The sequence below is a fragment of the Girardinichthys multiradiatus genome, chromosome Y, assembly GCF_021462225.1.
Source record: "Girardinichthys multiradiatus isolate DD_20200921_A chromosome Y, DD_fGirMul_XY1, whole genome shotgun sequence".
In the NCBI taxonomy this organism is placed as follows: domain Eukaryota; kingdom Metazoa; phylum Chordata; class Actinopteri; order Cyprinodontiformes; family Goodeidae; genus Girardinichthys; species Girardinichthys multiradiatus.
In genome coordinates, this window is record NC_061818.1 from 17,211,248 (window position 1) to 17,236,344 (window position 25,097).

The following is a 25,097-nucleotide window of genomic DNA, read 5'->3' on the forward strand; positions in this document are numbered from 1 at the left end:
AACAAGTGCTAAGCATCTCTGGGAACTCCTTCAAGACTGTTGGAAAACCATTTCAGGTGACTACCTCTTGAAGCTCATCAACAGAATGCCAAGAGTGTACGGAGCAGTAATCAAAGCAAAAGGTGGCTACTTTGAAGAACCTAGAATATAAGACATATTTTCAGTTGTTTCACACTTTTCTGTTCAGTATATAATTCCACATGTGTTAATTCATAGTTTTGATGCCTTCAGCATGAAGCTACAATATTCATAGTCATGAAAATAAAGAAAACTCTTTGAATGAGAAGGTGTGTCCAAACCTTTGGTCTGTACTGTATTTATCTGTTAAACACAGCTTTTTCAATAACCTCACTGATGAATGAGAGATTTGAGATGGGCCTGTAATTGCAGCTTGTGCTGATTATTCTTTTTTAACAGTGATAGCAATACTTGCTGTTTTTAAGACCTGGGAGAAGACACCTGACAAAAGGGATGAGTTTACTATTTGAATCAAAGCAGATGCTATGACAGGCAAAACTTTCTTGAAGAAAGCTGTGGGTAAAATATCGAGACAGCAGGAGGAGGAACTTAGTTGATGTATATTCAACAAAAGTTTTGTAGTTGATTTGGTAGAATCGTGTCAAAAGTATAGAATCCTTTAGGTGTCCCTCAGTAGTAACACTTATTTGGATCAACAACAAACTGACAGGCAAATGGAAGCACACGGTGACACGCTAAAGATAAGCAATATGTGTCGGGGTGCGACATTTTGGACTTTTTTTTTGGTTCTGTGTTTGTTTACTTTTCCATCTAGTTTGGGTTTCGTAGTCATTGTTTATTTCCTTTTATCCCTGACAACTTTGTTCTCTCTATTGCATCCTAGTGTGTGTTGTTTTCTCTCCTCTCGTTCTTAGTTTCTTGGTGGTTGCTTTCTTATTACTTTGTGTGGTTTTCTTCTTCTTATTATTATTATTATTATAATTATAGTTATTTGTCTTCCCTGGATTCTCTTGTTTAGTTTCTCACTTAGTATCTCGGTGTTTTATTATGCTAGGTACTTGTTCTCTTTTCCACTTTAATTCCTCGGTTTAGTTTCTATAGTTCCAGCCTCCCTTATAGGTTAGCTTTAGTTATTGTTTACTTTTGGTTTGCACATATTCTAGTTCTCACGTTCTCTGTTTCCTTTCCAGTTACTTCAATCAGTTTGGTTTAGTTTTGTTTACTTTTCTACTTAGGGTTTCCTTATGGTTTCTTTGGTTGTGGTGTTCTTTTGTTCCCTCTAGTTTCTCTGTTTACTTTAGTTAATTATTATTCAAGGTTCTTATGTTTCTTTTAGTTATTTATCTCTGTCCATAGTTTCGTTTAGTTCTGTTTCCCTGAGTTTTGTTATTCAGTCCTTACTCATAGTTTGTTTTTATAGTCAGTTTCCTGTTGGTTATGTTAGTCTGGTCACCATAGCAACTATTCATATTCCCTCAGTTCTCTGCAGCCTGGTCCACACCTGATTCCTATCTTCTCTGATTTCCTGCCTCTCAGTCTCATTGGTCCATACTCCACTTCCCTCTGTTTATAACCTCTCTGGTTTTCATTGTTCTTGGCTGGTTCCTCCTGTCCTGTTTTCTCAGAACTTCCTACTGCTATGGTGTGAAAGTGTAAGTTATTTCAAGGTTTAAGTTATTTGTTCACATATTTTTCTCTGTTTGAGCCATTCCATCACATGAGATGTAAATGTTCTATTGCTAGTCAACTGCTGGCAAACTGGTGGCAAACTATTTCAATTCTGGGTTCCTCTAAATTAGAAAGATGATTCTCCAAACTATGTTCTTCAACTTACAGACTTGCAATCTCTATTTACAGCTCCCTGAAGTTAGGTTTATACTTCACGAGGGTGCGCGCATCAAAAGTAACCCAATTGCGACAGCCCCGCTCCTGTGTGAGGGTCCCGCACGCTGTTGCAACGCCTGGTCGTGCACCTCATGATTTTTCTAACCTGGCGCGGACCACACATGCCACTGTCCATTCAGAATGAGTGAAGGTGAAGGTTCAAACATTTTACGCAAAAATAAACCACTTTTCATGAACAGAAGGAAGAGAGTAACATGACAGAAAAACAAAACACAAAACAAGGCAAGGCAAGAGAAATGCGAGATACAATGTTAGGTTTTATGCAAAAGCCGTGTTTAACGTTTTTATAGCTTTCTTATTGTTAAGAGTTTGAAATTGTATGGAGGTACAGTTTTAGATCCTTTACAAGAGGTCAAAAAGTGGTTTCCTCTTCATTGTTTTACTCTCATGAATCTGAAACTTTGCAAGAAATTGAATCACTCTGATATGAAACGCTTTCAATAGTGCACACAGCCATTTTTGGTGTAAGGTGAAGCACGTCTTCTGTCTTTTACTACTTATTTCCACTGGTTACCTATCATACTGCCCCCTGTGTTTTCGGAGAATACTGAAGCAACATCAGCGCTTGTTCAGGCTTGCGCACCGTCAGCGAAGTCCTGCGCGCCACCCTGAAACGCAACTATAACTAGGCCTTGAGGGACAAAGTAACACATTTAAAAGTTGGTTTTATAAAAGACAAATGTATTAAATTTAAGAGATTATACTTTCTGTGGATTTTACAATGATGCCACTTCATTGGCTTTTGATCCAAAACTTTCAATGCTTGTTTGCACAAGGACATCACAGGCTTTAAAGCTGATTGGCTAGTTTGGCCCCAGAGAGTTAAACAAAAGAAAAGTATGGCAAAATTAAAGCATGCAAATGTAATTTATCAGCATGTACGGAATAAGATGATCTTTTACAGTTTTAGAAACTTTCTAAATATGAGCTTCAAATTTAAGTCCCCAATCCAAATCAAAACCAAAAGTTTTGAAATCACCTTTTTGGATTTCTTTGTTATTGATAAGCACAATACAATTACTGACTTTTTGCCACATTGGGAGACATGTTGAGACAAGTTTTGGTAGTTTTAGGACAGAAAAACCACTGCAAGACTCCCATCATTCGCCTGTTCAACAACTCTGGCCTGCTATGGAATCTTTGAAGCAACATGCTGTATATGATGGCTTCATCTGCATACATCTTTACAACTTTCAGGTAATTAATTAATAGTTAAAAAATAGCAATGGTTTATATATCAAACATGAATATTGTTAACAGACACTGAGTCAGTCAGACATCAATATTTTTCTGGTTATAGTTCAGACTTTTCAGGGTGAGATTTTGTAAAGATATTATCAGCAATAGTTCCCTTACTTGTAACAGAGAGATGTCATCTTTCAGTGAGTTTGTAAAAAGCTATAGAAATTCTCAGTGTGGTAAAAATGTAGCCATAAAAACTTCACTTTAGTTGGTTTTGCTATTTAAAACCACTCGAACTGAAAATTGTCAAATCCATGCGATACAACACAATTTAATCCATAACAACCTCGCACATTTTCACAAGAGGCCATTGTTAATGTAGCTGCTGTTTCCATAGCCAAATGGCATCCATATTACTACGTGAAGTTGTGTCGGCAGAACTGGCAGTCATTCTGTAGGTTCCATACACCTACGTGACCTGGAAAAATACAGGACAGGTCTTTGATGACTTTGATGTGTTGCACAAAAGACTACCAGCCCTGAAACCTAAAAAGGTTACTACATTATTAGTGGACTGAAAACAAAGTGACAAACTGAACAATTTCACATCGACCTGCTACCTGGTAATGTCATTATTACAGACAATAACTTCACAGAACCTTACTTAAATACTTCTTAAATATCCTTTTGATATTTGTTTATACTTGCCTATGAAACTGAGAAGAAAGCTACAGTGCACAAGCTATCAAGTATATCGTCTTTTACTGTTGTCTCTTTTCTCGCAACGTGATAAGGCCTTAACATTTCAGTTGTCAGACGTGTTGTTTTTTTGTGGACATAAGTGGGAAACTGATAGCTTAACTGCCAACCTGAACAAACGGTTCATCTTAGGACATCCTCTCAATGCCTGAGGCTGAAATGCTTAGATGCCTTCCTGTTGTTGCATGTCAAATCCTATGAAAGCGTTGCAAACAAAGAAATGATTAACCAAAGCAACTTTAGAGGAGTGCAGCAAAATGTTAAACAAGTGCTTTGATCACTCAATGTTTGGAAAATGTGAACTATCCTTTTAAAGCCTTCTAGAAGAACAATCAATCCCCCTGGAAGCATCTTATCCAAAACACCACCTAGAGACACCAAAGACACTTTAAGTCTAAACTGTTCTGCCTGATTACAAAATGCCTGACCCTTAGATCCTTTGTCATGGGGCAACAATATGCAAGCTACTCTGTTAATGCGAACAGTTCCAACATTTAGGCACTCAACTAGAATTATAATAATACGTGCACCCAGGCCTCCGAGGGCTCTCGACAACTCCAGAGCATGAGGGAGTTCAACCCTGCTCATGCTAGATACAAAGATGCAGGTGGGGCTAACCCCAACTACAGGCAGGGGTATAAGTCAGTATGTTACAAAGACTATGTTGAAACTGTGGCATCCTTAAAAGATACCACAGTTTTAGACTAGAAAGACCATGAGAAAATTATCTCATGGAGCAGGATCATTGTTCTTCTCCCCTTCTCAAAATTTTAGCCTTGCTTACACCGGTGGAAGGATAGACACAGAACTACAAAAACAAACTGAATCTGAGTTTGTATGTTGGGCTAAAGTTTGAGAAGAGTTGAGTCTTTTGTCGAGTATTTGGCAGAGAGGAGACTGGCTGTTACTTAAGTCATTTTTTGGAATGACTTTTTAATTCTACTTGAGTAAATATGTGTGAAAGTAATGATACTTTTACTTGAGTACAGATTTTGGCCACTCTACCCACCTTTAATTGCAACGCAGTTGAACGTACACCTTCATATACTGTGTGTGTTTGTGGACTTCAGCTCGGCCTTCAACACCATCATCCGAGACATCCTCCACCAGATGCTGATCCAGCTCAAAGTCCCAGTCTCCACCTGTCAGTGGATCACCAGCTTCCTGAAGGACCGGTAGCAGCAGGTAAGACTGGGGAGCATCTTCTCCCACACAAGATCAATAAGCACTGGCGCCCCCCAGTGTTGTGTTCTCTCTACACTCCTCTTCTCCCTCTACACAAATGACTGCACCTCAGTGTACCTGTCTGTGAAACTGTTGAAGTTTGCAGATGACACCCCTGTTATTGGACAGTGATCAGTCTGCATACAGACAGGAAGTGGATCAGCTACTGTGGTCATAACCACGTGGAACTTAAGCCACTTAAGACTGTGGAGATGATGGTGGACTTTTGAAGAACACCACCACCACATACCCCCCTTACCATACTCAACAACACTGTATCTACTGTAGACCAATTCCAATTCCTAGGAATCACCATTTCTTGAAACCTGAGATGGTCCTCACGCATAGACAATGTTCAGAAGAAGGCCCAGCAGAGACTGTACTTCCTGAGGCAACTAGAAGCACAACCTTCCACAGGAGCTGCTGGTCATCTTCTACACTGCCATAATTCAGTCTGTCCTGTCTTTGTCCATCTCAGTGTGGTTTGGCTCATCCACAAAACAGGACAGGTCCAGACTGCAACGAACAATCAGGTCTGCAGAGAGAATCATCAGGGCTGACCTTCCCTCAATGCAGGACTTCTACAAGTCTAGGGTCAGGAAAAGGGCAGCTAAAATCTCAGCAGACCCCACACACCCTGCACAGAAGCTGTTTAGGCTTTTACCTTCAGGTGGCGCTACAGAGCGGTGTCTGCTAAAACCTGCTGCCACAGAGACAGTTTCTTTCCCCAGGCTTTCTCTGATGAATATTTGACAGTTAGAGATCCAGAACAACACAATGCATATTTGAACTAATCTCACATAATCTTATTTCCATTTAAATTGAAAACAAAATCTTCACTGAGAGACAAGGGGAACCAGAGTCAAATTCTTGGTTTGTGTGAACAAACCTGCCAATAAAGCTGATTCTGATATCTTTCCTCTGAAACATTAGAATTTATTCAACTGATGGATGATTGTGTTTTATTTGAAATATTCAATTAAAGTTAAGTTAAAATGGCCAAAAAACATCAAAATACCTGTTAACTTTAAGCCAGATGTTGCAAGTGTTAATTAATTCATATTCAACCTAAGATACTGTGTGTGTGACCTGAAGAACACCCTCTGGAGTGCTTTCTGAAGATTCTACCAAATGAAATGTATGTAGGCGAAGCTTTATGTGGGTCTGTAGTGTGAAAAGTGAACTTCTGCGATTTTGTCAAATACTTTGTTGCAAAAAAAGACAAATGTAGGCTTGTTTTCACTAATGTTTTTCAGACTTTGTGAGGCAGAGCATTTGGTTTGGTTAGTTGCACTAATACTCTAAAAAACTGCGCAGTGTTGCCTGTATTATTTAATCTCAGAACGTTATTTGTTTATGTCTATCTCCTGTCTGAGTAGCAGGGCAGTATTTTTATATATTTTTTACTTTTGATTTGATTTGATTGAAGCAAAACTGAGCTTGAGTTTTGATAACTTTATTCCAACCTGCAAACAACATTTCAATGCTAGGTTAATTTTCTTCATCAACGTCTTGTTCATACAGTGTTTTAAAAGTATATGTGATTGTTACAGTTTCTTGCACTTACTGCTTTATACCTTTGTCTTGTGATCTTATTAACAACAGCTGGTGAGAGCTGAATTCCCTGAGTAATGGTTGGAGGAAATGCTGGAATGCACATAATGGTGCCAGGATAGGGGTGGCTTAGGGGCCATTGCCCTACCCTTATTGTTTGTCAGTGTTTTGCGTGTCCCAAAAACAGCCGCGAATCTCAACAGCACTGTGCACAGATAGCAGGTATGGTCGCTTCTGCACCGATGTGCGTCTTCAGGTTTGGCTCCATCTCCATCAGAACTGCGCTGCTTCATTATGCAAGATCCAGGTGCTGATTTCTTTCCTTCTGTTCTGTTCTTCTCCTCTGGATTATTACTATCCAGTTGCCCCGCTCCCCCCCTGGATTATTACTATCAGTTGCCCCCCCAACTCTAAAATGAATGCGGCGCCACTGAATGGTCATCTGAAGATAACAAAATAAATATTTTAGCACCAGATAAAATAACTCAGTATCTCTCCTCTTTCAGGTGTGTGATCCTTCAACCAGTGTAGGTGGAGGCAGAATTCTAGCACTTTCCTGTCTAGCAGGATTATCTTCAAGATAATCTCTCCCACCGTGCAGGTACTGCACAATGCAATAGTGTCTTAGGTGGTTCCTTCCAGCAGCTCTTAAGACTTTGCAACAGCTGCTCCTCCCAACAAACTAAATGAATAAAGTCACCCTTTTTTTGACATCTTTTACAATAATCTTCCTGTATTCTTTCTGTATCCGTGCAAATAGCATTATGCACAAATAGAACATTTTAAAATAAGCACAATATGCTTAGATTGCACGCCTGGTGTTTTACTAATTGCACAACGGTCTATAAATCCTTAACTTTTTATTTTAGTTTTATTATTTTTTATCTGTATATGTTGGTACTTTGTACTTTTAATAGTTAATCCAATGTTTAAATAAACATCTGAAGAAGGAACCACATCACATGGATAAAGGACAATGTCTGAACATTGAGAGTCTCTGATTAACAGTTTGAGTTGATGTATTCACTTTCTCCCGATGCACATGTTTTTAGAATGCAAACGACAAAGAGAGTGAGAGCTGGATTTCCTTTTAAAAATCCTGCTTCTTTTAAACAAGACCCCAACATAGTTAACGAGTTAGCTAACGCTAGCATCAAGAACATCACTGAATGCATTTGGATCATGTATTTCCCAAGGCAAAAAGAGCAACCACACAGATTGCAAAACTGTTTGTTTAATATTGTTATTCAAAATACACAATAAGGTGATGTCATTAAGGAGCTAAAAGGGAGTGCACAGTGCTAACATTAGCAGGAGGCACGAAGCTAAGTTATATCAACCCCTCAACAATCAAGCTTGCTGTCATTTCACTGTTATCTGCAGCTACCTCTTTGCTCTGTCTGTCGCTTCCATAGACAGAAACTGACCCCTAAGACAGACGAGTCTTTTGGCTAATCCTCCTTCATACTGGCCGAGGTTGCGGAAACATCCCTCCCTGAAGTGCTTCGCGCAAACGAAGAGGATTTTCCCCACTGATGTCAGCATGTTTCCATGAAGAATAAAATTTACCCAGGCACTCCAAAGAGGTTCTGATCCTGGGGGACAATGTAATAACTGGTGGGAGTTAATACAGCCGACAACAGAACATTTAGATTTTTCCGCTTGCTGCTTCGGCATCCTTCAACTTGAACTACAAGAACACTACGAGAAACAAAATGGTGGATTTGCTGGGTTTGTTAGCCGGAAGTCCACGACCATCTCTAGAAGTTCCACAGAAAATACTGTGATGTAATAGAGAGCAAAACGTAATAGAAAATGGAAAAATCTGAACAGACTGACCAAATGTAACCCAAAAAGCATCTAAATATATCATTGTAGGATCTGGAGTGACTAAATTCAAACTTTCTAGACTTTAAGAGACTCCCAATAAACAAACAATGTGTTTAAGACCTAAAAAGGTAGAATTTGCATGATATGCCCCCTTTAAGCAGGAATGTGAGTCTGTTAAACAGGACCTGAGTAAACAGATGCTGGAGTTCAGAAAGTTATCACATTTCCATGGTGTGTAACTTTGTGTATGTGTGGGTTGCCGGAGGGGGGAATCCTGTAATGAGTATAAAAAACTCTTAATGTTAGCTGCCCTTCAGAGGGTCATTGTAAAGCCTGGCCTGGTCTGATACTGTTCTGCTGCAACAATAAATATCTCTTACTATACCCAACTGCTTGTCTCACCAGATTATTTGAAGGTTTAATTTCCACCACAGCACCAGGAAACATAACTCTCCTCTCTGAATACCTCTGACTTTTATCTATTTTATACCAACTTTTTCCATAAACGTTTTTGACTCGGGTCAAGATGGCGCCGTTGTGCATGCCTTGCCGTCTACTTCTGCTTAGACTGTTGTTTATTATGTTGTTTTGTTTTTTTGTTTTATCTGGAATGTGTCATCTCTACTGGTTTGTGATCACCAGTTCCATTTAAATATACGTGCGGTAATAGAAAAACTACCAGCTCACAGACTTAATGGACATTTTAAGACACCTCCTCCTCCACACTTGGTGTTGGCACCTCTGTTCGGCGCTATCATCATCTTGGGCACACCCTGGATCTTGTTTTCACACACGGACTGTCTATCACTTGCTGTGAAATCTCCGAGGCTGCTCTCTCAGATCATTTATCCATCATTTTTTAATTTGCAGCTCCCTCTCCAGCCAGAAGCGGCCTGTCAATGTCGCATCCTCACCTCTGCTACAGCTGAAGAGTTTGCAGATGCTTTTATGGATTCACAGTTAGTTAAATCAATTGGTTTATATACCGCATTATGTCCTAACAACAACTCGAGACAAGGACCGCGGAACCGATGACTTTTGGTCATCAAAGATGTAAAATAAAGAGAAAAAGTTGTATAAATAAAATGGAACTCTTCAATAGATAGGCTTTTTAAAATAAAGATCAGGCAATGAGAGAGTGATAAATAATTCTATGTAAACATTTATTGGCTGCTTGTGTCATGTGATGTAAACAAAACTTTTCCCATACAAACGCTAGCTAGCTGGCAGTGCTTCTGATCGGTATCAGTATGATATCCTCGTTAGCAGCCACTTTTATTGTTTACCAACGATGAAATGTAAAATAACAGATTTTTTTTGGCACAATGCCACCGAAATTGAAGAGAATTTCTGGTGCAGATAGTCCTCCTGTGGCTGACTGTACTTTAACCTGTGGGGATGCTTCAGCAGATGGGTCTGCTGCTCCCCCTTGCTTGTATGGCGCTACAGCAGACATGGATCACCCTGGGTGTGGCTAAGCTTTCCATATATCTGGTGGGTGTCATCTAGCGAGCAATTTAATCTACAGCACATGTCAATCTATCTGCCTTTGTTAATTTGGTCACTCTGTTTTGTCGCTGTGATAGCTGCTCCTCCAGAAAAATGTTTGCCGCCTTCTAGCCCAACTGTAGAATCACCAATTGCTTCAGAGCTCCCCGCTTCCACATCTTCTTCTACAAGCCAGACAGAAGTTCACTGCTCCAGTAACTGTTGCATGGATCTGACAAAGTCTCACCAACCAGACGACCCAGCAATTCTCTCTGAGACAAGATGTGTACATGGTGTAACACAGAAAAGCCAGTCTTTTCAACCACAGTGGTTTAAAGATTTCAAGTGGCTAACATTGTGGCTAAAACTGTGTCAAATATTCTGCCCTCAGTGTTGCCTTTGGACAATTAAGGGACTGGGTTCAGGATCAAGCAAAACTAATGAAAACGCTTTCTCTGTGCTTGGATTACAAAACTGGAAAAAAGCTGTGTGCTCTTTTCGAAAACATGAAAGCAGAAAATAACATAGAGACAGTCGCTTATTACAACATTTATTATCCTAAGAGCAGACTATTTTGTCCCAGCTTGACGCCCAGCTCAGTTAAACAACAGCACAGATGCGACATGCTAGCTAAGGAGATGATCCAACAAACAACCTTTACAAGCCATTGGAATTACACAGGATTCTCCTGAAATTTACCAGTGGTTGGCAGACAGATCTATATGAGCCATGACATAATAAATGAACTGATTAATTCAGTTTCTCATTCAGTATTGTGCCAGATTATGTCAACAATTCGTGGGGAGGGTCATGCGATCCATGCAACAGTCACTGGATATTGTTAGTATAACAATGACAATCAGTGGGACCCTTGGTGGGGTGCCTTGAGACGACATTGTTGTAAATAAGCGCCATTTAACAAAATAATCTGAACTGAAACTATCTGTGTAGTTATGCTGCTATAGGCTTAGGCTGCTGGAGGACATAATGTTGACTCTCTTGCAGCGGGTCTCTCATTATTCACCCTTGGAGCTACAGAGTCTTCCCCATCATCTGCAGCTTGTGTAGACATCTTCTCAGGTGTCTAACTTACTCCGATACATAAGACACAGGAGACATTTTCTGTTGTTGAAATGGTAGCCACACTGCCCCATTCTGGTTCGAACACGCACTGACACTCGAACGCGGGGAGGCTCCGCCTTTATTACCTTTTACAATAGTGTGTAACCTTCCACTCTACAAAGTAGTGCCAACTCAAAAGAATACAACAGTGGCATACATTGTACTCAACACCCCCACTCAATGGTGCCACTCACTTCAGCCATGACACTACAGGTCCTACAGCTCATGAAAACCCAAAATTCCTATCTCACAAAATTAGCATATTATTAAAAGGGTCTCTAAACGAGCTATGAACCTAATCATCTGAATCAACGAGTTAACTCTAAACACCTGCAAAAGATTCCTGAGGCCTTTAAAACTCCCAGCCTGGTTTATCACTCAAAACCCCAATCATGGGTAAGACTGCCGACCTGACTGCTGTCCAGAAGGCCACTATTGACACCCTCAAGCAAGAGGGTAAGACACAGAAAGAAATTTCTGAACAAATAGGTTGTTCCCAGAGTGCTGTATCAAGGCACCTCAGTGGGAAGTCTGTGGGAAAGAAAAAGTGTGGCAGAAAACGCTGCACAACGAGAAGAGGTGACCGGACCCTGAGGAAGATTGTGGAGAAGGGCCGATTCCAGACCTTGGGGGACCTGCGGAAGCAGTGAACTGAGTCTGGAGTAGAAACATCCAGAGCCACCGTGCACAGGCGTGTGCAGGAAATGGGCTACAGGTGCCGCATTCCCCAGACCTGGGCTACAGAGAAGCAGCACTGGACTGTTGCTCAGTGGTCCAAAGTACTTTTTTCGGATGAAAGCAAATTCTGCATGTCATTCGGAAATCAAGGTGCCAGAGTCTGGAGGAAGACTGGGGAGAAGGAAATGCCAAAATGCCAGAAGTCCAGTGTCAAGTACCCACAGTCAGTGATGGTCTGGGGTGCCGTGTCAGCTGCTGGTGTTGGTCCACTGTGTTTTATCAAGGGCAGGGTCAATGCAGCTAGCTATCAGGAGATTTTGGAGCACTTCATGCTTCCATCTGCTGAAAAGCTTTATGGAGATGAAGATTTCATTTTTCAGCCCGACCTGGCACCTGCTCACAGTGCCAAAACCACTGGTAAATGGTTTACTGACCATGGTATCACTGTGCTCAATTGGCCTGCCAACTCTCCTGACCTGAACCCCATAGAGAATCTGTGGGATATTGTGAAGAGAACGTTGAGAGACTCAAGACCCAACACTCTGGATGAGCTAAAGGCCGCTATCGAAGCATCCTGGGCCTCCATAAGACCTCAGCAGTGCCACAGGCTGATTGCCTCCATGCCACGCCGCATTGAAGCAGTCATTTCTGCCAAAGGATTCCCGACCAAGTATTGAGTGCATAACTGTACATGATTATTTGAAGGTTGACGTTTTTTGCATTAAAAACACTTTTCTTTTTTTGGTCGGATGAAATATGCTAATTTTGTGAGATAGGAATTTTGGGTTTTCATGAGCTGTTTGCCAAAATCATCCGTATTAAGACAATAAAAGACCTGAAATATTTCAGTTAGTGTGCAATGAATCTAAAATATATGAATGTTAAATTTTCATCATTACATTATGGAAAATAATTAACTTTATCACAATATGCTAATATTTTGAGAAGGACCTGTATGTACCTGACTGTTGTGAAGTGCCTTGAGACAACATGTGTTGTGAATTGGTGCTATATAAATAAAACTGAATTGAATTGAACTGAACTGAATTGATATTAGCAGATGAAACTAGAGACACTGGAACCAAAGAGCAGTTAGTGGTTCCTTTCCTCTAGGTTGACGGCAGTCCCTCGCGGACATTATTGGCCTATTCGACTTGCCGCAGGCTGACACCTCCACCATCAACACTGCGCTTAGCGACGTTCTTGTCCGCTGCAACATTTTGCCCAATATATGCCGTGGACAAGCATATGATGTGGCAGCAGGTATGTGTGGACATTGGAATGGAGTAGCAGCAAGCTTTAAACGGGACAATCCAGCAGCTATTTATGTGCATTGCGCATTGTACGCAATGCACAATGCAAGAAACTGGGAAAAAAGTTATAAGAGATGCACTGGATTTTGTGCAAGAAGTTGCACATTTTGTGAAGCAATCCCCAAAACAGAACAAGTTTCAAGTCTTAAAAGATCAAATGGCCCCCGGTAATAGTAACCAGTGCAATCTTTGCCGAATGAGATGGACAGTGCACACAGGCGCAGTGAAATCTGTCCTTGACAACTATGCTTTACTTTCCACACTGATGACTGAAATAAATTAAGAATCATACAGCAATGCTGGTAGGAAAGCTGGGGGAATTTTGGCTGCAATGGATAAATTATCAAATTTTTTGGCCTGCCTCTGGCACATATGTGCTTTTCTCCAACTGAGCAGCTGTCTAGGACCTTACAGACTGTAAACATATCATTACAGGATGAACAAAAGACTGTAGCTTTGACAAGAAGCTTTATTCAGAGAAAGACGTCAGATCACGTTTTTGAGGAGTTTTACAAAAACGTTTTGGAACACTCGCGAGATCTCACAGATGCCCCAGTGTTGACCCGGCAACAGAAATGCCTTGTTAGACTAGATTTAGGAAGAGAGTCTGCACACACATTCCAGAACCCAGCAGCTTATTATAGGGTAATATACGTTGAGGTCCTGGGTCGACCTGATGGTGAATAGGAGCGGCTTGCATGTTGCAGCTGCTCTGGAGCACATGATTATTTCCGCCGCTAAAAAGGAGACTGCATCTTTTCCTTCTCTAATAATGGATCTCTACAAGAGTGATTTTGACGGTGACACTCTCCGTGCGCAGCTGGGAATGATTCAGACTTCTGGGACTGAGGGTGGCCCAACAATAGCCTCAGTGCTCAGTAGTGTCGGCAGTGAATTAACAAAAAATCTACTCCCAGTGGAGCACAAACTGTTAAAGTTATTCTACAGCATCCTTGAGTCCACTGTCAGGGCTGAGACATGTTTGTCGTCCCTTCTTCGTATCAAGATATATTTAAGATCAACAATGACCCAGAGACGACTGAATAGCTTGATTTGCGCCCACACACACTGGGAGGTTTTGACACCGGTTGATGTACATTCCAACGAACCATCAAGGACAATGGCCTCTGTGACAGTGCTTCATGGACTTATACTTGCACACTGTCCAAAACGTTCAGACATAAATGTTCTCCACCCCGGGTAGCCCCCGTAAAATCACAGCTCAGGTACAGCGGATACTGAGGCACATAATGAACAGAGGTAGTACATTTTCTTTAGTGTAAATAGCTTAATGTGACCTTCAGACAGTTTAGTTCTTAAAAGGTGTTTAGACAGCTACATGGACTGGATTTTTTTGACTGCGCAGCTGCATTCACGCCTTTTATCAGCAACCGCAATGCAAAGCGTTGGATGAAGTGTGTTGTAAAGCATACCCTACTAGGGTCCAGATTAGTGGAAATGTGTTGCACTGACGAATCATGCCTCGCTGTCCACACAAAAACAAAAACTATTTAGAAAATATGTGCCTCCACACGAGTGCACCCAGCACCACTGAAAACGTTGTAGCATGTAGTAAGCTGGGCCAATTGGTGGCACTATGAGACTGCAACAGAAACACAACATAAACAGAGGGACCGGATAGGGGAGACAAGCGCGCTGATGTCTCTTTGCTGGCAAACAGACATAAACTCTTCAACTGGATCCAAGGATGTCATATGATCATCGATTATATGCAAAGTTAAGTATGAATGAAATACCTTCTGTGTATCTGGTATTTTCATTCATGAACGGGGAAATGAAGGTGTAAGAGTTGCTTACTTTCTCTCTGAGGCCTGCAGAAGCAAACTGTCCCACAGAAGTTCCCTACAGAGAAGCGGTCTCTACGAAGCCGAGCAGAGCGGTCTCCCAGTCTGGAAGGAAGACAGCAGAGACCGCATCACCGTGGTTACGGTAATGTGCAGTGTGGTTGGCGGACACAATGAGCCGTCTTTCATCCACAGTTACGGAGGTTAGCTGGAAGCTAACCCTTTTGTCCACACAGCGACCGCACCTTCAACCCCCCCACAGCTAAGGAGGTTAGCTTTAGCAAACCATTGTTCACTGTGAATACTTTCTTCAAACTTCGTCGTCACCCGTGCAACGTTCCTCACCACAGTTCATAAGGTTAGGTTTGGACAGAACAGAAGAGAAATAGAAGGATTTAGATTGAAATGATCTAAACGTTTTTCATTTTATGAAGTTTGGTTTTGTTTGTGTTGAACTCAGCTATCTTGGTACTAGCAGAATATCTGCAGCACACGTGCTCAGGTTGTGTTCTTTGTTTGTATGTTTTTAAAGTTAAGACAAACTTTACTTGAAAGGTGATTTTAAACAGAAGATTGATCATAACGCGCCGTCCGCGCTAATGCGTTTTAACTCTTTTATTAACCCTGGTATTTTAAAGGTGTGTGTTTGAATCTGGTGCTAAGCTATCAGCCCATTTTGTTAGCTTCAACTGCTAACAGCTAAGGACATGTGCTTGGTGCTAAATAATATTTACCCAGAAAGGTTTAGTTTTCAATCCAGTAAATAATGTGTCACTAACATCATTTTACTAAATTTGATAACTAAGTAAACACCATTAAGCCCCATTTCTCCAGCCAGATTTGGCTCTTTTCCTAAATATTTCCGTAAATATTTTACCATTTCCCTTAATAATATTTCTTTAAATATTATTTTAATAAGTAAAGGCAGCTAATTAGACACCGTTGAGAAAAGGTCATCAAGAAGGTTGGTTTTATTCAGCAGATCATTATTTAAAACATTATTTTATTAAAATAATATTTTATCTGATCTTGCATTGTGATTGGTTGTCTAAATGTTGCTGATCATTTTCTGAGTTAGTTCCAAGACTAACATAATTTCACTTCCAGATTCTTCAAGATAATCCTTGGTTCTCAAACATAAACATTGCATGGTAATGTTGCATCACTCTTTTGGTCATGATTTCCAATCATCTTTCATCAACTTGTTTATATTGTACATAGCCCATTAATCTTTGTTATTCTTTAATTCTGCTTGGTAATTTAGTTGGATTGAAATATGTTTGACTTTAAGTTGACTTATTTTTGTTAATAAATTCTTGTATTTTAAGAAATTGTGTGAATTCATTCCATATATGTGCAGAGTTTATGCTGTTCAATAATGTCAGAGCTCGTCTCACACCTTTCTATTTTGTCCTAATACCATCGCCTTACTGGGCTGGTATTCACAGGACAACCCTTAACAGACCGAAATATTATTCGATAAAATATTAAAATATTAATATTAAATAATATTCTCAGATTCATAATCCCAACAGTACACGTAAACACAACCGACATTTTTAAATCTTTCCACTCTGGGACTCATTTCAAAAATGATTGTCTCCTAAAACGCTGGATCTGTGTGAGCATAAACGACAATACCTATGTAGACCTAAGCTCGTCTCAGTGTGGACAGGGCCTCTGTCGGATCACTAAATACATGATTCAGGTTTGGCAGTTGCCCAGAAAATGCTACTTCCCTGACTATTGCTGTGTACAGTGTGAAGTTTGCTGCAAATTGTGGGCTGTTTGTAAACTAAGCCATTTTACACAGTTCCATGCTCCAAACTTTGTGGGAGCAGCTTGGGAATGGCCCCTTACTGTTCCAACATGACTGCATGCCAATGCAAACAGTGCAGCAAAGGGTGAAACTACATTATATTAAATCCTATAAATAAAGAAAAGGACAAGGAAACATTTTAATAAGCTTCAATTTGGAATTTAATTGTTTAAGAAAAACACAAATCTATCAATAATGTTAGAGTTTTAATCAATTATTTCCTGTGATTGGTTTTTTTTTTTAAACCCTGTCCTGTCTGTCAGAGTAGGACTCAGAACTGTTGTCTGAGTGCCAAGAAGAAGCCCAACAGATTTACTTTCACAAGTAAAGCATTACTGGCTGTAATGCTCTGCTTGATATTTATACTGTTTTCGGATTATTTCAATTGTTACGGAGATGGAAATGAAATAGAAAAAATATAAGAAGCACAAAAGAGAGAGGTGGGGCAAAAAGGAACCACCTGCTGGTAGTGTGGCGGGGAGGAAATAGGCCCCACATTTTAAGGGGGGCCTAAACTAATCCAGGAGAGGTTGCAGCCCAAGACCCAACATGACACAAAAAACAGGCACACACAATCACTTGAAACAGTCCCAACCCCCAAATGAATTCTGATCTCAACCCCATGAGCTTGAGAATAGACAGCTCACAAAACTTAGAACATGAAAAGTAATTTATCCTATACAATTCAACTGAAAAGAAATGTAAAAAACTATAAAAGGTGCAACAATGTAATTGCAAATATGTGCACCCCATTTAACTATGACTTTGTTAAAATACCTGATCACAAATCTTATTACTGTGAATAAAGTTCCAAAGTTTCCAACTAGAATCTTCCTAACATTTGGAAATGTACACCTTTTATCCAAAAATATGGTTTGCAGAGAGGTGTCAAAGGGTCCAGTGGATCTCACCATACGAAGGTATCAGTTTGGAAAAGGATACAAATAGTTCCACAGCATTACATACATACCATGGCATAGTAAAGACACTCAGTAATTACAGAAAATATTGGACCACCGCAACATTGCTAAAAATTGAAGTTTCTCCAAAATGGATGAAAAAACAAGACAGATAATGGTAAATGTCAACACCAAAGTATTCAAAGGGATTTCTGCCAAGCAGTGCCTGTTTTCTACAAGTTTTCTTCATATGTCACGACCAAGAAGACATATTTATCTGAAAGAATATGCCAGGCTAAGATCTCCAGTTTCAAAAGATATATGTTTGGCACAAAAACAATGCTGCACATCACCAAAAGAACCTATACCAACGGTGAAACATGGTAGTGGCAGCATCATGATCTGGTGTTGATCTTCTTCAGGTGAAGCTGGGGTTTTTGTCAAGTTGGATGAAAATATGAACAGTTTCAAATATTACTCAGTTTTGAGTCCAACCCTTTAGGTGTCACCTAGAAAGCTGACGGTGAGGAAAGAATTCATTTTTCAGCAATGCAGTGAATCCAAACATATATTCAAATCAACAAAGAAGTACTTTATGAGAGGGAAATTAAAGTTTTGGGCTGGTCCACAAGTCCAGAGCTAACAGAAAATCTCTGGGTTCAATTGAAGAGGACTATGGATAAGATGTCTTCACAATCTGAAAGATTAACAGAGGTTATGCAAAGGAGATTGGGAGAATATAAATCAAGATGTGGGATGCTGAACGACTCCAACCAAAGAATACTGAAATGGAATCAAGAAATGCTTAAACAAAATATTAGTTTCAGGGGTGTGCAGCAAGGATATTACACTTTCTTTTGTTTTATCGCAATGCTTCAAAAAAGAAACTAGACAACCTGTCATGATGTAGGGTTGTTTGGTTTTTGGTTTCGGGTTTCTTCTTATGTTTTTCACAATTAAGTTTTTGACTCGTTCTTTTGTTATTATTCTTCTTAGATTTTGAATCATGCTTCTGTTATTTTCCTGGTCATGCTTTAGTTTTGCCGTCTTGTTCATGTTTTGTCAAGTTTGGTTTTCGGATCTGGTTATGCTTTAGCTTCATGTTTTTCTAGTTTGTTTATTAGAGTCTCTGTTTTTGCCGCAGCCACGTTTTGTTCTGTCAATTAAGTTTATTCGGCTCACCTGTCCAAATTAATCTGTCCCCTTGCTCCACCTGGTTTTCACTCGATATATTCACACCCGCTCTGTTTGTCTTCGCGGAAACATATTTCACTCTCATGCTCATGTCAAGTTCAATGCTCATGTCTTATTTTTTGATCATGCCATGCCTGTCTTGCCTGCCCGTTTGTTTTGTTTCTGCCTCCTGTAGTGAGTGGGTTTTCGTTATTAAATCTTTTTCACTTACCATCACGCTGCCTGCTTGTCTGCATTCTGGGTCCATTTCCAAGTAAACCGTGACAGTACCGTGACACAACCATGACAATTATTATCACATGTTCTTAGCAAGTTTCTTAGTTCCAAAACTAGAATCTGGTGGACTAAGATTTACTCAAGGGGAAACCAGAGATCAACTTTCACACAAAAACTGGCAGTCACTCTATGAAAGGAACAGTCTCTGACTGACTGTTCAATCTGTTGGGTTTCCTTAAAAAAACCTTTATTCAATTTGAATAACATACTGAATTTGACTGCATTGTTTGATAACTGGGATTAATTAGAATTTCTGTACTTGCCTTGAAATCTGTATGATTTGATTGAATTGACTTTGTAAAGTGCCTTGAGACGACATGTGTTGTGAATTGGCTCTACATAAATAAACTAAATATATGAGCATCACTGATGAAAAGGTCAGTACTGGAACTTTGAAGTGATCTAATAAACCAAAAATTCGACAAAATCAGAAAGAAAAATGGGAGAGTGAAAAACCCGGCGCGTTTAAGTGTAATGGCGACATTACAATGGCGTTAGTGTTGTATCCGTAGGGGCCAGAGATTCTGTGGCCTTTGTGGCCTCCAGCTTCACTTCCTACACAAAGAATTTGTAAGCGCTAGCTGAGACTGTCTGCTACAACTGTCTCCTAAAGATATATCAAATCAAATCAAATCTCAGTTTGAAACAGAAAGCAACATTGACAGAAATGCTGGTATAAATGGTAAGGTTCTTTCCCTTTCTATTTCTGAGTAGGCTATTGATCTTTGATTCACCAGTGTTTGACACAAACACATACATTGGATTAAGATATTCAGCTGGCTTCTAGAAAATGGTCCAGCTTTTCCGAAGACCTGTACAAACAACACCTAATAGACTGAAAAACACTGTGCAACCTTCTGATCTCTCAGACAAATTATTAGCACCAGCATGAGCATTTAATATTTATGCCAGGCCATTTGTTTCCTCCATTTCCATGGCCAAGTTTACTTTTCCACTCAGGAGCCTTGGCGAGTATTTTCCTGGTTTAGCCAAACTGAGTTGAAATTTCTAGTACAAATATACATTCTATATATGTTGAAGAAGGGTTTAGATGTAGAAATTCATACCTGCCCCTGCTAAGTTTAAACTGACAAATACAGTATGTTGCCCTAAAAATTTGAAATTTCATTTTCTGTAATTTCACTATTCCTAGTCAGGAAGGGAAAGGGTAGTTGAGAGGAAGGAAGCAAATAATTGCAAATTACCAAAACAATGGAATTGACAAAGCATCCCACGCACTGACTGCATTTTAGTTTGGAGTTTGTTTATAGTAACTCAGAACTGTGATAAAGTAGCAGAACCAATCAACATTTTGTTTAAATATGATGCATTTCAATTGAAGTTCATTGTATGATGAAGTCGACTGTGTGTAATTGGGCTTGACATGGCATGGTGTCTGTTTAGAGAATTCACCCCAAAGGAATGTATCTGGTCATTTCTAATGGCAGGACAGGTTCCCTGACTCAGTGTCGTACTAACGGAAAATGAAACAAGGTTTTATCTTTAACTTTATAATTCCACTGCATTAGAGAGAACAAGAATAAATCATATTACCACAAGTTGTGTGATTATCTTTTTCAGTTTTATCTTAAAAGGCAATTTCTTATCTAACAGCATTAGCATTTACTATTCTTTAACACGTTTTTTTTTGTTTTTTTTTTATCACAAAAATCTAAATTTGTTTCTTAGGGTATGAAATGTTTGTGTCATAATTATCATGTTCAAATTCATCATGGTTATCAATATCATGGTTTTGCTATTTTAAAATATCAAAATGAGCTAAAATTAGCATGAATCAGTGTTCCTGCACCATAACTCCTTTCAACATCAGTATTATTATGAGTAGTAGTAGTCGTAATATTTCTTTAGTCACATACTGACTCACACACAATTAACCCTAAAGACAAATAAATGCAAAAAATAAAAAAGTAGAATAGAACATTAGCTTAGAACAGTGGCAAAACTTCTAGATTAAGAAAATTTGTGTATACATTTATAAGACACTGATCTAAATTCTGAAGAGATAAACACAGGCCAACCACAGGGGGAGTTTTTGGCAGATCATGTTGACTGTTGTAGAATATAAACTATTTATGTGTGTAATATACAGGTCCTTCTGAAAATATTAGCATATTGTGATAAAGTTCATTATTTTCCATAATGTCATGATGAAAATGTAACATTCATATATTTTAGATTCATTGCACACTAACTGAAATATTTCAGGTCTTTTATTGTCTTAATACGGATGATTTTGGCATACAGCTCATGAAAACCCAAAATTACTGACCATGGTATCACTGTGCTCAATTGGCCTGCCAACTCTCCTGACCTGAACCCCATAGAGAATCTGTGGGATATTGTGAAGAGAACGTTGAGAGACTCAAGACCCAACACTCTGGATGAGCTAAAGGCCGCTATCGAAGCATCCTGGGCCTCCATAAGACCTCAGCAGTGCCACAGGCTGATTGCCTCCATGCCACGCCGCATTGAAGCAGTCATTTCTGCCAAAGGATTTCCGACCAACTATTGAGTGCATAACTGTACATGATTATTTGAAGGTTGACGTTTTTTGTATTAAAAACACTTTTCTTTTATTGGTCGGATGAAATATGCTAATTTTGTGAGATAGGAATTTTGGGTTTTCATGAGCTGTATGCCAAAATCATCTGTATTAAGACAATAAAAGACCTGAAATATTTCAGTTAGTGTGCAATGAATCTAAAATATATGAATGTTAAATTTTCATCATGACATTATGGAAAATAATGAACTTTATCACAATATGCTAATATTTTGAGAAGGACCTGTAAACCATCTCTGTGTGTAACTGGCATGTGTACATAGAGCATAGGGGGGGTCAAGCTTAGGGAGTGAAGCATAGAAAGTGCAAGGTCCTTGGGGAGGGAAGTAGAGAGTCCAAAGTCATAAATTAGTGAAGGACAAGGAATCACTGATGGGGCAGAAGAAGACAGGGGAGAACAGCGCACAGAGAGGGCAAGGTCATAAATTGGGGAAGGAGACAAGGCAGGATAAATTTGTTATAAGAGAAGAACCAGAAGTACTCCTTATTTGGATATGAGGTTATATGGTTGCTGGGGAGATATTTACAGACAGGATGATTGTGTATGTGTACTGCATAGCAGCGAGGGGTATATAAAGGTATTGTAGCCCCTCCAAAACGGAGTGTGTGTCCCCTCTCTGAATTCAGATTGGTTTTTTATAAACTTGTGGAAACGTACAACTGATCTCTGACTGAGGATTGTCCTTTGGGTGCCAAATAAAAGAGTCGGGGAGAGGTGAGGAGTAATGTAAGAATTAACTGACGGCCAGTAACGTTTTCCTACCTCAACAGTGTTAAACTAATTATGCACCCTAATCTGCATTCAGTGTACCAAGCCTTAAGATCATTTAGTTTTTTTAAGAAGCAGCGATTCACTCAGCATAAATAATCTGACAACAGCTCTTCAATAAATATTGGTCATTGACCCATCATTGTACCATGGTACCACGTTTCAAACATTTTGTCATATCACATTAGTATTTACCACACCAGCTCTAGCAAAAAAACTTTTTTAATCTTTTTTTTTCGGTTTTGCTCCACGTCTTTTGAATGAGCTTCAAAATATTTGGAGGAAGCATCCACATGGACGACTTCCCTCCGACACGGAAGGAGAGGTGTATTGTCATTAAAATCATTGTATGTGTATGTGATTTCACATTTTTCATACTACATTTCTTGGATTGGAAATTAATACTTAAAAAAATGGAATTTCCCAAAGACTATAGCCTAAATAGCCAAAATATTCAGTAAAATAGGCATTAAATGGTCAATAACTTCACTATAGCATGTTGTAGTGCCATCAAACTCATGGCACACATAGATCACCTCATCCTGATCATACTACAACTCTTACTTGGAGAAAATGTGCTTAAATATATTTTTTGAAATTTTTTTACCATTAAAATAAGTATAAAATGGTCAATAACGTCACTGTAGCATATTGTAGTGCCATTAAACTCATAGCACACATAGAGTACCTCATCTTGAATCTTTTGAATAAACATAACATTGCCTTTATTGATGCAGACTTGCTTATACTGATAATAACTCTGTATTACAACCAAATAATATTAAAATTTCCTTTACTGTTTGCAGTGTGTCACAACCTGAGATCTGACGCCATTACACACAAAAAAGTCTTGTTCATGCAATATGACATAAAATAAAATCACGATGAATAATAAAAATCCCAATATTAAAGAAGCCCTTACAGCTGCACACAAAATCCTGTTCACCTGAAAACCATTTTTTGTCTTGTTTCTTGCATTATGAGGGAGACTGCAGTGGGAATTGCTTGCAGGCTCCACTGCACTTCAACTTGCTCACTGACAAAAGACAAGTTTAACTGGAATGACATATTTTACTATGATTTTATGCATAGTAGATTCATAATACATTAATAAATAAATTAACAATGTGTTATTTGTTATGTTTTGAGGAGCAAACAAGCAGTAACAGATACTGTGCCTTGCGAAAGTATTTGCCCCCCTTGAACTTTTCAACCTCTTGCCACATTTCAGCCTTCCAACATAAAGATATAACATTCTAATTTTTTGTGAAGAATCAACAAGTGGGACACAATCGTGAAGTTGAATGAAATTTTAACAAATAAAAAACTGAAAAGTGGGGCGTGCAATATTTGAGGAGCAGCGATTTCTGCATAGAAGCCAATGCAAGTCTCCCAGCTCGGTGTTAGGCTCGTTTTGAGGAAAATACGATTGTAGCTCCCTGTCTGCCTTGCTGTGGTTGCAGAGAGGTGTTAGTTTTCTAGAGGCAATGTTCCGCTAATGAGTTATTGAGCCGGAAAAGCTGAATCTGTGAATATCTTTCTAACTTTACCGAAGTGCAGAGCAGATGAAGGCAAACCTTCCGTTTAGTCCACGGCACATTGGGAGTCAGTACGATGTATTTCTTTTTTTTTTTACATACATTAGTTTTTATAATGTTTTCTAATTATTGTTTCACTAACCAAAACATACGGTCGAACTGCGTAGAATGATGAACAATGATTTGCATTTTTAAAAGCATAAGAGCCTCCAAATGATCACAGCCACGTCCTTTACATAAAACTGCCTGGCAACAATGTCACCTACTTCGTGCTCACAGGACATATTAAGTTGATGGAAATGACCAATACGTATCTTAAATAGAAGTTTCTAAAAACATGTTTAGTTATGGTCCACTCTGCTCGCTGCCTAACAAACATCTAACAAAAATCTAAAAAGTTTCCACCGCAAAGAAAGAAAATATTTAATCTCTGGGTTTCACTCGTTTCAAATTTGCTGACGAATTATAGTTCAGAGAAAGGTTAATAAATCCATTAAACCTACCGTGCTGCGCCGTCCTGTCCTAGCGTCTACGTCGCTATAATGACAGAATATTTACTTTCAGTTTCGATGTGAATACCCCCTGCTTTTGAAGAGCTGATTTCATCCTGGAATTTCCGAAGTGGGTTAGTGTTGTGCCATAAAGTGATGGTCTCCCAAAAAACTGATCGGGGAAGGAGGAGCGAGCATCGACAGGAGGAGCAGCTTGCTGCAGGAGGCACCCAGCGGTGAAAGAGTTCTTTCTCGGTGGTTTAACTCTTGAAAACAGACAAATAAAACAGTTATATCTGTGTGGTCAATGTTACAGCAAAGGCGTGTCTCGTTTATCCTTTTCTTCTTATAAAACTTGCGACGTTCTCACCGTGAAAGTGTCGGTTTCACGCTTTCGTCGTTTGTCATAAATATCAGCAAATTTACATTTTTAACTATAGCAGTAAAAAGAAACTTTTGATCATTAATCTGCACTAACCTTGCTTAGATTTAGAAGCATTCTGTCACGCAACTGTACTGAGATGTATGTAACTCAATAAATGACAAAATAAAATAAAAGTAAAACGTTTGTTGACATATTGTTTTTCAAGGGGGTTATTATTCATTTATTTTTAAAAACAAATTAGAACAGGTAGTGCCCAATGAAAACTTATAAATTATAAAATTATAAACTGTATTTCACTCAGAG

General features: G+C 39.2%; 1 protein-coding gene across 2 annotated transcripts in view; it reads right to left on the bottom strand.

The window, feature by feature from the left end:
- The window catches only part of LOC124864127 (mucin-5AC-like), a 119,871-nt gene extending 95,316 nt beyond the window's left edge, over nucleotides 1-24,555 (bottom strand). For both annotated transcript variants that reach the window (XM_047358799.1, XM_047358797.1), the window contains exon 1: nucleotides 24,422-24,555. The gene's annotated coding sequence lies outside the window, so the exon portion shown is untranslated. The remainder of the gene's footprint in view (nucleotides 1-24,421) is intronic.
- Nucleotides 24,556-25,097: the final 542 nt, after the last annotated feature.